The sequence below is a fragment of the Microtus ochrogaster genome, chromosome 15, assembly GCF_000317375.1.
Source record: "Microtus ochrogaster isolate Prairie Vole_2 chromosome 15, MicOch1.0, whole genome shotgun sequence".
Taxonomy (NCBI): Eukaryota; Metazoa; Chordata; class Mammalia; order Rodentia; family Cricetidae; genus Microtus; species Microtus ochrogaster.
Genome location: NC_022017.1, coordinates 41,591,517 through 41,601,358, shown reverse-complemented (window position 1 = coordinate 41,601,358; position 9,842 = coordinate 41,591,517). Strand labels below are relative to the sequence as shown.

General features: G+C 40.9%; 1 pseudogene; it reads left to right on the top strand.

The window, feature by feature from the left end:
- Positions 1–5,812, top strand: part of LOC113456732 — an 8,061-nt pseudogene extending 2,249 nt beyond the window's left edge.
- Positions 5,813–9,842: the final 4,030 nt, after the last annotated feature.

Here is a 9,842-nt window from a genome sequence, read left to right as displayed (position 1 = left end):
TCAGACAAAGCAGGACAATGATTTGGCACAGAGAAAAGCAATGAGAGGAGACAAACGGCCCTTACAGAAGTGTAAGTGGAGGTTTGAGCATTGTGAGTGGGGTGAAGAGCTCAGTAGCCACCGTACGTGTGAGACAGACTGGACAAACGCAGTGTGGGGAAGAGTGGATCAAAAATCAGTCACAATATGTTGTGAGCAATGCTTTGTCGTGTAACTCTTAAGCTACCTTTGGAATTTAATTTCTAGACTCAGTAAATTTACAGTTTGCTGCCTCAGCCCAGCCCCACACCCTCACTCCTATGCTCACTGAAACAGCTAAATAATTAAATCCTGCAATGTTTTTAGGATATGCTTTGTTGTTGAAGCACATCTGCTACATGTTGGGGAGCCCTTCCCAGCAGATGTTCTTTTCCTTTGGCTTGTTTGTTTATCTATGGAAATGAATATCGTAACCATCCTCCCCGGTAAGTTTAATAAACAGAACTCCTTCCCACACTCCTCTGCTTCACTCTGCCCTTCATGGTCCTTCATCAAGCCTTTAAGGATCTGTGCTGCACAGCTAATTATTTTCCCCTCACTGCAGAGTGTTGATGCAAGAGAAGGTTATCTCTGGCTCTGAACAGAACACACTGGGACTCATTTGCACACAGTACTCTCTTGCCTGAAAAGCCAGAGTATTTAGAGTGGAAACCGAGACCCACCGGGACTATGGGCTCTCTCAGTAGTCAAATACAATACAGTCTCTTCTTTGAGAATTGAACCAAGCACAGTTAAAGTATGACCTACCAATTATAAAGGAAGACAGAGCAAACAACGACCAAAAAAAATGAGTTTGTATAATTTGATAATAAGAAAAGTGATTATTTTTTAATGGAAATTGGTGCAAGATTAGGTGTTATAGGGAAGGAAGCTGGCATGCAATCTTTGATAGGCTCTTCATAACAATCAGAGCCACAGGGAGACTTGTAAACATCGGGAATGCTATTAGTCTCTGAATTTACTGGGACCCCTTGGTTAAAGAGCCCCCTAGGGAACCCACAAGAGAGACATTTTCTTTCAGATTCTGCACAGAGATAGCCAAAATTATATTGACTCAATAAAACGACATAACTAAGTCACCTTTGAAATACAGATGAGGGAGGAAGGAAAAGAAATTTTAATTAAGCCAGGTACGTTATCATGTAGCAGCACGAGAAGCTATGAGGGATATTTTTAAATTATGTGCAAACGTCACAATATCAAAACAGGAAGAGGAGATTTTGTATGGTAAAGGTGAGATAAGGTTTTGTTTCCATGTGGAGCCACATTTAATGCTACTAAAGTTTAAGAAGAGATTTTAATTATAGTTTATTTTCCTTAGTATCATTTAACTAACGTTTTGTGGCTTAATCCACCTTAATGTCCTGTTAGAAAAGTATTGTATTCTAAAAGGACACTAGCCTACTTTTTGTTCCTACAGGAAGAGAATAATATTTGCAGAATGATTTTTTCCCCCATACTTGAAATTTATGCTCCTGCCAGATATATCTGCAGTTAAATCTGTTTCTGACCCCTGACAGTTGTGCTGGGTGGCCCTCTTCCATCTGTGTATTTACATCTTTGTGTAAGGAAATCTCTTCCCCCATATCTTCCACCACTGCTGTTGAATGTCCTGTTTTGCTTTTCTCTTCGGATAAAGCAGTTACCCAGCAGGCATCAGAGTTGATATCACAGGCAATTGTGTTGTCCAATGTGGGTGCTGGAACCAAATTTGCGTCCTCTGCAAGATCACTACACACTCCTAACTCCTAAACTAGCTCCTCATCTCTTCTATCTTCATACTTCCCCAGCCCCAGGTTGGGTTTCCTCTGCCATCCTGATGTGATGTCCCATATTCTTATCACTTCTGCCCCCAACTGCTTTAAATATTGGTTACACCTGTGCCACTGTCACCTGTGGAGTTTCTCTCTTCTCTCTCTCTCTCCCTTTCTCCCCCCTCTCCCCTCCCCCACATTTCTTATCATTCATTTTTTTATCAGTCTGTTCTTTCTTTGAGATATTTTACTCATATTTAGCAAACATTTTTGTAGCTTGTTGAATATTCTAAATGTTATTTACATTTAGTGTGGAGTTACAAACTAGCATTTAAAAAAACAATGCTGCTGTTTTCTTAATTCTCTTCACTGTAAGTGAAATCGAGCAAATCTTCTCATAAACTCCCGCCCATTTGTCTAATCCTGTTTTCTCATCTCAGACAAGTGAGGTCAGTGTGGAGGCAAAGCTCCTAACCAATGCCCAAAGGTTCATGCTGTCTGTCAGTGGCTCAGTTCTATTTAGTTGAGCTTGGACTGTCTCCATCACTAAGGAACACCTGATATTATTTTGTACAATCTCCAGCGTTTTTACTGGAGTATATTAAATTAGATTTAGAATTACTAAGAATATTTCCAAGATTCTAGTCATTTTCAGGAGAAATGAGCAGCTGCCTCATTCAGTGTCTTCATAGGGAGCATGAGGATGGAAGGACACTGATATGTTCAGAGCGGATGGCATGCCAGATGCCATTTTATACTGGAAGCCACCCAGCCATTAGCATCTGTTCAATCCTTGGGCCATGGTTGGCAGCCTTCATACAAATAAACCTTTGGAATAGAACCAGTTCATAATACAATAACTAAACACGCTCTTAATTACCTAATTTCTCTCATAATCATCCATATTTCAGTTCTAAACTAAAACATTGCAACATACAAGTGTTAAAAAAAGTACTAGAATTTGAATTCATTCACATTTTGTAATTGCAAATTGAAGACAAGGCGGGAAAACAGGACAAAGCAATCAGAAAATTCCATTCTGTACCTACATGTGTGTTTCTTCTTTAGTCTAAGAGAAAAGGACAGGGATCCAACTATGTGCTCAGTGAGATAGAACCATAATGCCTAAGTCCTGCAAACACAGGACTGTCTGAATCCAGAAGGCAAAATTCAGCTGCTACTGATATCACCAACGACAGATTCAAAATAATGCCAATGGGATTTCTCTCAAACTTCTTGTATGCACGTGACTAGGAGGCAGAGTTCTGCCTTGGGGTTCTTCACAGCTTCTGGGGATGCTTATTCTTTCTTGTTATAGTGTGCTTCTTTCTTTGTTCTTGACAGTAGGTCATGGTGAGAGATGGTTTGGGGGGGCAAACAAGTAAGATTTGCCCTGCAGATGACCCCTCCAATCTCCTTTCATGTGCAGTCCCCATTGCTGCATGGAACACGCACCAACGCCATCAAGTCCTTTTTTTGATTTAATGAAATACACCTAAGTTCAATCCGCATTATACTACTGGTACTGCCTCTTCCCCTGCTCCTGCCTTTAAGACTTAAGAATGAAATTGAGTATTGTTCGTGTGGTACCCAGGAATGAGGGAAGGCCAGATGCATCTTTAGAGAGGAAACAGGGGCTGTAATTAACTCCTAATTCTATGCAGGAATTAAAAGTATCTGATAATCAGGAAGAAGTGGTAAAGATCTTTGCCCGGGGCCCAGTTCTGAACATACGATGATAACCTTTCTTTAGAATGAACTGGAAATAGGCTGGCACACTGCACACTTATTCTCCAGTGTGGTGGAGAGAGTATAAGTCTGAGGCTAAGTTGGGCTAAAAAGTGACATCATGAAAAGAGAAATAAAGGAGAGAGAGAAGGATGGAGGGAAGAAAAAATGGGAAGAAAGAAAGGAAGGAAAGAGAGGGAGACTGTAACTGTGTCCTGGGTGAACAGTCCCATGTTCGTACATACAATCGTCAAAATGCTGTCAGAAATTGCACAGACTTCCTACAGTTTATAAACGATCTGCTTCCATGACCATCTTAGATGACTACTGTTTTCATTTCATTCTGTGTGTCATTCTGGATGCTTCCCTTTGCTCTGGCATTTCTTTTCTGTGCAGCTTTATGGTTTGTTGTAACACTATTGAACTTGTTTTTGTTGCCTGGAATTTCTAAAGTTTTACACAAAATACCGCCTGTGCCGATGGCATAATGGTTCTCCCCTATGCTTTCTTTTAGGATATTCAGGGTTTTCAATTTAAGCATATAAACCACTTCCTGTTAGTTTCTCCATATGTGAGCGAGAAGGGTCCAAATTTCTTCTGCAAGTACGCATGCAGTTTTCTAAGGGGGCAGATACCTGCAAACTGCATGTCCGAGAGGGATTAATATCTCAAGTATATATGAAATTTCGCTCATTATCAAAAAATGGACAAAAAAACTTCCATAGACATTTCTCGAAATAAGGCATGGAAATGGCAAAAAAATATGCGCAAAAACCCCCCTATGAAACAATGAATACTATCATGAAACATCATGAGAATGCCAATCAAATCCACAGTAAGAACTTATTTTGTCACTGTTATAATTTCTATTGTAAAAACAGTAAAAGTTAACAACTGTTGGTGAAGCTGTAGACAAAAGGAACCATTGCACTCTTTGGTTGGGATGTCTGTTAGGGTAGTCAATGTGGATAACAGTGTGGAAGTTTCCTAACAATTACAAAAGGACCTAGCACATGACTCAGACTTCCCTCTTCTAGATATTTGTCCAGAGGAAGTGAAATCAGCATGTGAAGAGACATCTGCATTGCCATGTTTGCTGCAGTACTGTTCCCAATGCGCGGTGAACCTCCGTGACCACCATTGGATGAGCGGCTGAGCAAATGTGACGCACACAACCAGGAGAATGCGATACCATGACTGTAAAGACTGGCATCCTCGAGGGGTTTCTGTTAGGTTAAATTAAGTTGTTTGGGGAAGGCCAGGCCCCTTGCTTAAGCTTAAAACATTGGCCTCAGGAAGCAGAGTAGAATGGTGATTATCAGAAACGAGACTGGTGAGGGCGAGAGAGAGGGGGGCGGGGCATAGGTGCTGGCCGTAGGATCTGTAATTACGGTCAGGCAGAAGGCAATCTCAGCAGGCCCATTCCACGGCAACGTGACTGCAGTTAATGCTGGCATGTTTCATTCTTAAGAAACAGAAAGAGTCCATGGACTGTGCTCTCTCCACAAAATAACTACGTGAACTGATGTTTCTTTGCATTAGATCTAACCGACTTTACAGAACTGTACTGTATATGGAAATACTATACAATAGTCCCTGTCAGGTTAGCACTGTAGTGAAGCTATAAACTTCTAACTAGTGATTTTTATGGGTCCTGTTATCATCATCCAATCTGGTGGTGTGTGAGCAGTTATGCCAACACCATTTGTTAAATATATTTTTTTTTTCCATTTGATAATTTTGCTTCTTTGTCAAAAATCAGGCCTTCTCTTCAAAGAGCTCCTACAGACTCCCAACTTCAGCATCACTGTGGTGGAAGATGCCGATGCTGTGGAACTCTGTGGAGCACTGAAAAACATCGTTGCTATGGGAACCACCTTCTGTGATGGCCTCCGCTGTGGGAACAACAGTAAGGCTGCCATCATCCAGCTTGGCCTTGTAGAAATGATTGCTTTCACCAGGATCTTCTGCAAGGGCCAAGTGTCCACGGCCACCTTCCTGGAGAGCTGCGGCTTGACTGACCTCATCACTACCACTACCTGCTATCAAGGGAGTGACTCCGAGGTGACCAAGGCCTTCTCCGGGAAAGGGAAGACTATTGGAAAACTAGAGAAGGACGTACTGAATGGGAGGAAGCTTCAAGGACTCTACCTTAGTGTACCACTTCCTCAAGCAGAAGGAACTTCTAGACCAATTTTCCACTGTTCACAACAGGGTATCAGATCTGCTGTGAAGGCAGACCTATCACAGAGATGCTAACCTGCCTCCAGAGCCACTCTGTGCACAAATAAAGGGCATCTGGCAAATGGCTGGGACAGCTCTGCCTCACCCATGGGAAAATGCTGAGAAACTGGGACTTGACAAAGAGAACCCTATTTGGCTATAATTCCGAATGTATTTGAATCTCTCAACATTGTTTGAGTTGTGAGGGGCAGTTCATTGGCTAAGAGGTATTGGGTACACAGCTAAGCACTACAAACGTGTGAGTGTGTTGTGTGTTTTTAATTTCTCGTTGTATGTGCTTCTGTGATCCCAAACTAGGTGTTCTTTTAATGATTACGTATGAAATTTTCTCACTAAAGTAGCCTGTAAGATTGGATCTACCTCAAATAAACTTTATAGATGGGATTCAAATCTATTTTAGCCAAGGGAATTTTTTTTTATTTTATTGGTGTTCATGTTAATGAGCATTAAAATGTTAATTATAATGGGTAAGTGTGGTAAAGATCACCCCATTTTACTGACTCTTAAACACTATCTCAAAACTGAACACAACTACTTGAAGTTTTGAGCTGGTTATGTTTTAACATGTGGTTATTAAACAGATAATCTACTTGCATATTTGTTCTTGCTATAGTTTTCTGCATTGTTAGCGTTCCTTTTCTCTATTAGTATCCAGAATGGGCCTTTATACAGACTTAGCAAAGTCAAAGGTAACAGACACTTTGTGACTTTTGGTTTTTGTTTTGTTAAACGAAGCTTTTTTTCTGTAAGTATGTATCTTCAGGTGCCCAAAACCCTGGAGAAAGAGGCTGTTACTCCTCATGTAAGATGTGGTGGCACACACCTTTAATCTCATCCCTTGGGAGGGAGAAGCAGGATGATCTCTCTGAATTAGAGACCCTTCTGGTCTACATAGGTAGTTCTAGGCGAGCCTGGGCTACATGGTGGGATCCTGGAGAAACAGCGAGCGAGCGAGCGAGCGAGCAAGCAAGCGAGAGGGAGAGAGAGAGAGAGAGAGAGAGAGAGAGAGAGAGAGAGAGAGAGAGAGAGAATAGCTACATAGCTCTACTGCTCATGTGGAAATATAACCAATCTAATGCACTCTTCCACCCTATGCTTTTCTTATTCTTTTCTTTTTCTTTTTTTGATTTTTCGAGACAGAGTTTCTCTGTAGCTTTGGAGCCTGTCCTGGAACTAGCTCTTGTGGACCAGGTGGCCTCAAACTCACAGAGATCCACCTGCCTCTGCCTCCCAAGTGCTGGAAACAAAGGAGTGGGATTAAAGCTACCACCACCCGGCTTCTCTTCTACTCTCTTAAGTGAGGCTGGCTAAGACATCATGGGACCTCTTTAACCTCTAGGTTGTCAGTTGTGAATGCTATGAGTTGCCTTTATTGAAGCCAAAGGAACACTTCTGCCTAGGTGGATGTGTGTGACTGAGTCCCCGATCAAGCATTTTCACATCCACTGCTAGAAATTCAGGTTCTTCTAGTGACGCCTGTGTTTCAGCATGCCCCTCAAGTTCATGGCGCTAACTACAGTTTGAGAACCACTGAGCTATACAATACATCTGAGTTTGGCCTTCTTTGAACTTTATTCTATAGGTGACAGATGTCCCTGGTGGACTGGCTTTTCCAGGTGGGCTCTAAAATAGTCAAGAGTGTTTGAGAAAAACTGTTTGGAAGGTGTACCCTGAATGGTCAAACCTCAGTAGAAACTGCTGAGCCAGAAAGTCCCAAACACTTTAGACTATGAAGATTACATGGATATTAGAAATCCCAGGTAACACTGATCTGGGTTGATCTTTAATTTCTCTAAAGCAATGAGATGATTAACTAATAAGTTCATAACTATTATTTTTCTACTGTTATGAATCATAATGTAGGATATCTGATAAGAGAACCCAAATGGGTTGTGACCCACAGGTTGAGAATCATTGATCTAGATCATGCTTATCATAATCTGCACATGATGTGAAAGGCAGTTTCCTTATGTTTGAACCCGGCTCACTGAAGTTAGCAATTTCTCTATCATTGTTGTCCTAACCATGTATTGATGATACGCCTTATTAGCTGTGAATATGGGGATGATGAAACCAAAATTAAAAACTAAATCTATGGAATTAAAAATCCTTGCCTTGCTGCTGACTTTGCTGCTATAGAATGGGATAAATCACTCTCTTGAAATCTTCTCCAAGTGATGGAGCTAGAAGGTAGTTTGATGAGGTTACCAATATCCAAAGGGAATCTGAGCTTCTTGACTAATTCTGATTGGTTACCTTCTAACTTATACAGATACTGCATTTGCTTACTAAGTGTAGGTGGATATACAATTTAATGGCTTGATTTAATAAACATTTAACTTCAAAAGAGAGAAAGAAAGAAAGAAAGAAAGAAAGAAAGAAAGAAAGAAAGAAAGGAAAGCAAATGCACCCTTACTAGCTGTGCCTACAGAGCATCAAAGATGTAGTAGATGAAGAAAGACATAAGCAACAAAACCAACATCAGAAAGCATTAGTTATCCTGGCTCCATGAATGTTAAGGAGTTTGTGTTTGACTTTGTTTTCATTTATTTATAGAATGTTCATGTTTTGTTGAAAAGATGGGAAGAAATAAAGGCATGAGACACATTTTCTACCCTCAGACAGGGATAGCATTTAATGAAAATGACATTTCTTTGTTGTCTTCATGTATTAGGATTATAAGAATTTCATATTGAAATATTCTCAATGAGTGGTACCAGTTAGTAGTACTGGGTGAAAGAAGAATCTTTCTTTAGTGCAGAGAACATTTGATTCTAATTTCAAGAAAAACATGATAGAGTTTGTTGGCAGTTCAATCATATATCTAAAAACACAGCTATGGTGTTACCCTGGCATCTTGGAAGACACTCCCCTTGCAGTAGGCCTTGAAAGGCTGGATCTTGATGTAGGGCCAAGGCAGTAGCTACAAGACACCTGGGCCTGGACGATGTGTCTTGAACCAAGGCTTCATGTCAGCCATAGGATTACTGAAACCATTGGATTCATTCTAAACTACAGTTGTCTAAATTCCAAAACTGAGGAAATAAACTGCCTTCAGGTTGAACAGTGTAGACATGGATGGGTAGCTCTTGCTCTAAGTAAATTGCAGATTCCCCCTGTATAACCCATGAGTCAGGAGGAAAGTGTTCAGTCCAGCATGATGTTTGATGTTACCGTCTTCACACGCTACAGGTTCGAGGCTATCCCTATTCACTTTAAAATCCTACACGACCAGCTCTTCAGAATGTTGAGAGAAAATTTCTCATGCTTTAAACTGAACCCTTCAGGATTACGCCTTTAATCCCGGCAATCAGAGGCAGGTGGATCCCTGCTGTGAGATAGTGCCTTCTAGACCTGACAGGGCTGTACCTTATAAGTCTCAACACTATGGTTGCCTAAACAAAACCTGAACAAGAACAGTACCAGTGGGCATGCCAACATGGATGCTGGAAATATAACACAGACACATTCTAGATTAAGAGCTACAGATTATCAATGACTCCTAAGAAAAGGAAAATCAGTCTGTTCCAAAGACAAGCCCCAGATGTGTTTAGGGCTAACCACTTGGAATGGGCAAACCTACGTACATACAAACAACACTAAATGGACTTGGTTAGATAGCACATTAAGTGTAATGATAATGATGTCATGAGTTTGAGAGGGAGGGTGTGCTGGATAGTTTCATGATAAACTTGTCATAAGTCAATCATCTGAGAGGGCACCACAGTTAAGAAAATGTCACTCTCCAGCCAGGACAGCTATGACATCCTGTACAGGATTCAACACAGAAGATTTACATCACTGGGGCATCATAAAGAGTGAAAAAGAATCTGCCACTCGGTGGTACTTTGTTTTGGAGAGGACAAGTTCATAGTTGAACTCACAGCAACTTAGCAAAAAGAAAAGCAATCTATTATGACATCACTGTTTACAGAAAATACTGCAATCAGGGTTTTTATTAAGAGCTATAGTCATAGGTGGTACTATCCCCACTCCCCCAGAAAATGAAAACCCAAGAAGTATGAACCCTTTTGAAAACCTCATAAACATGTTCTTTCAACCCATCTTCTCCCTCCT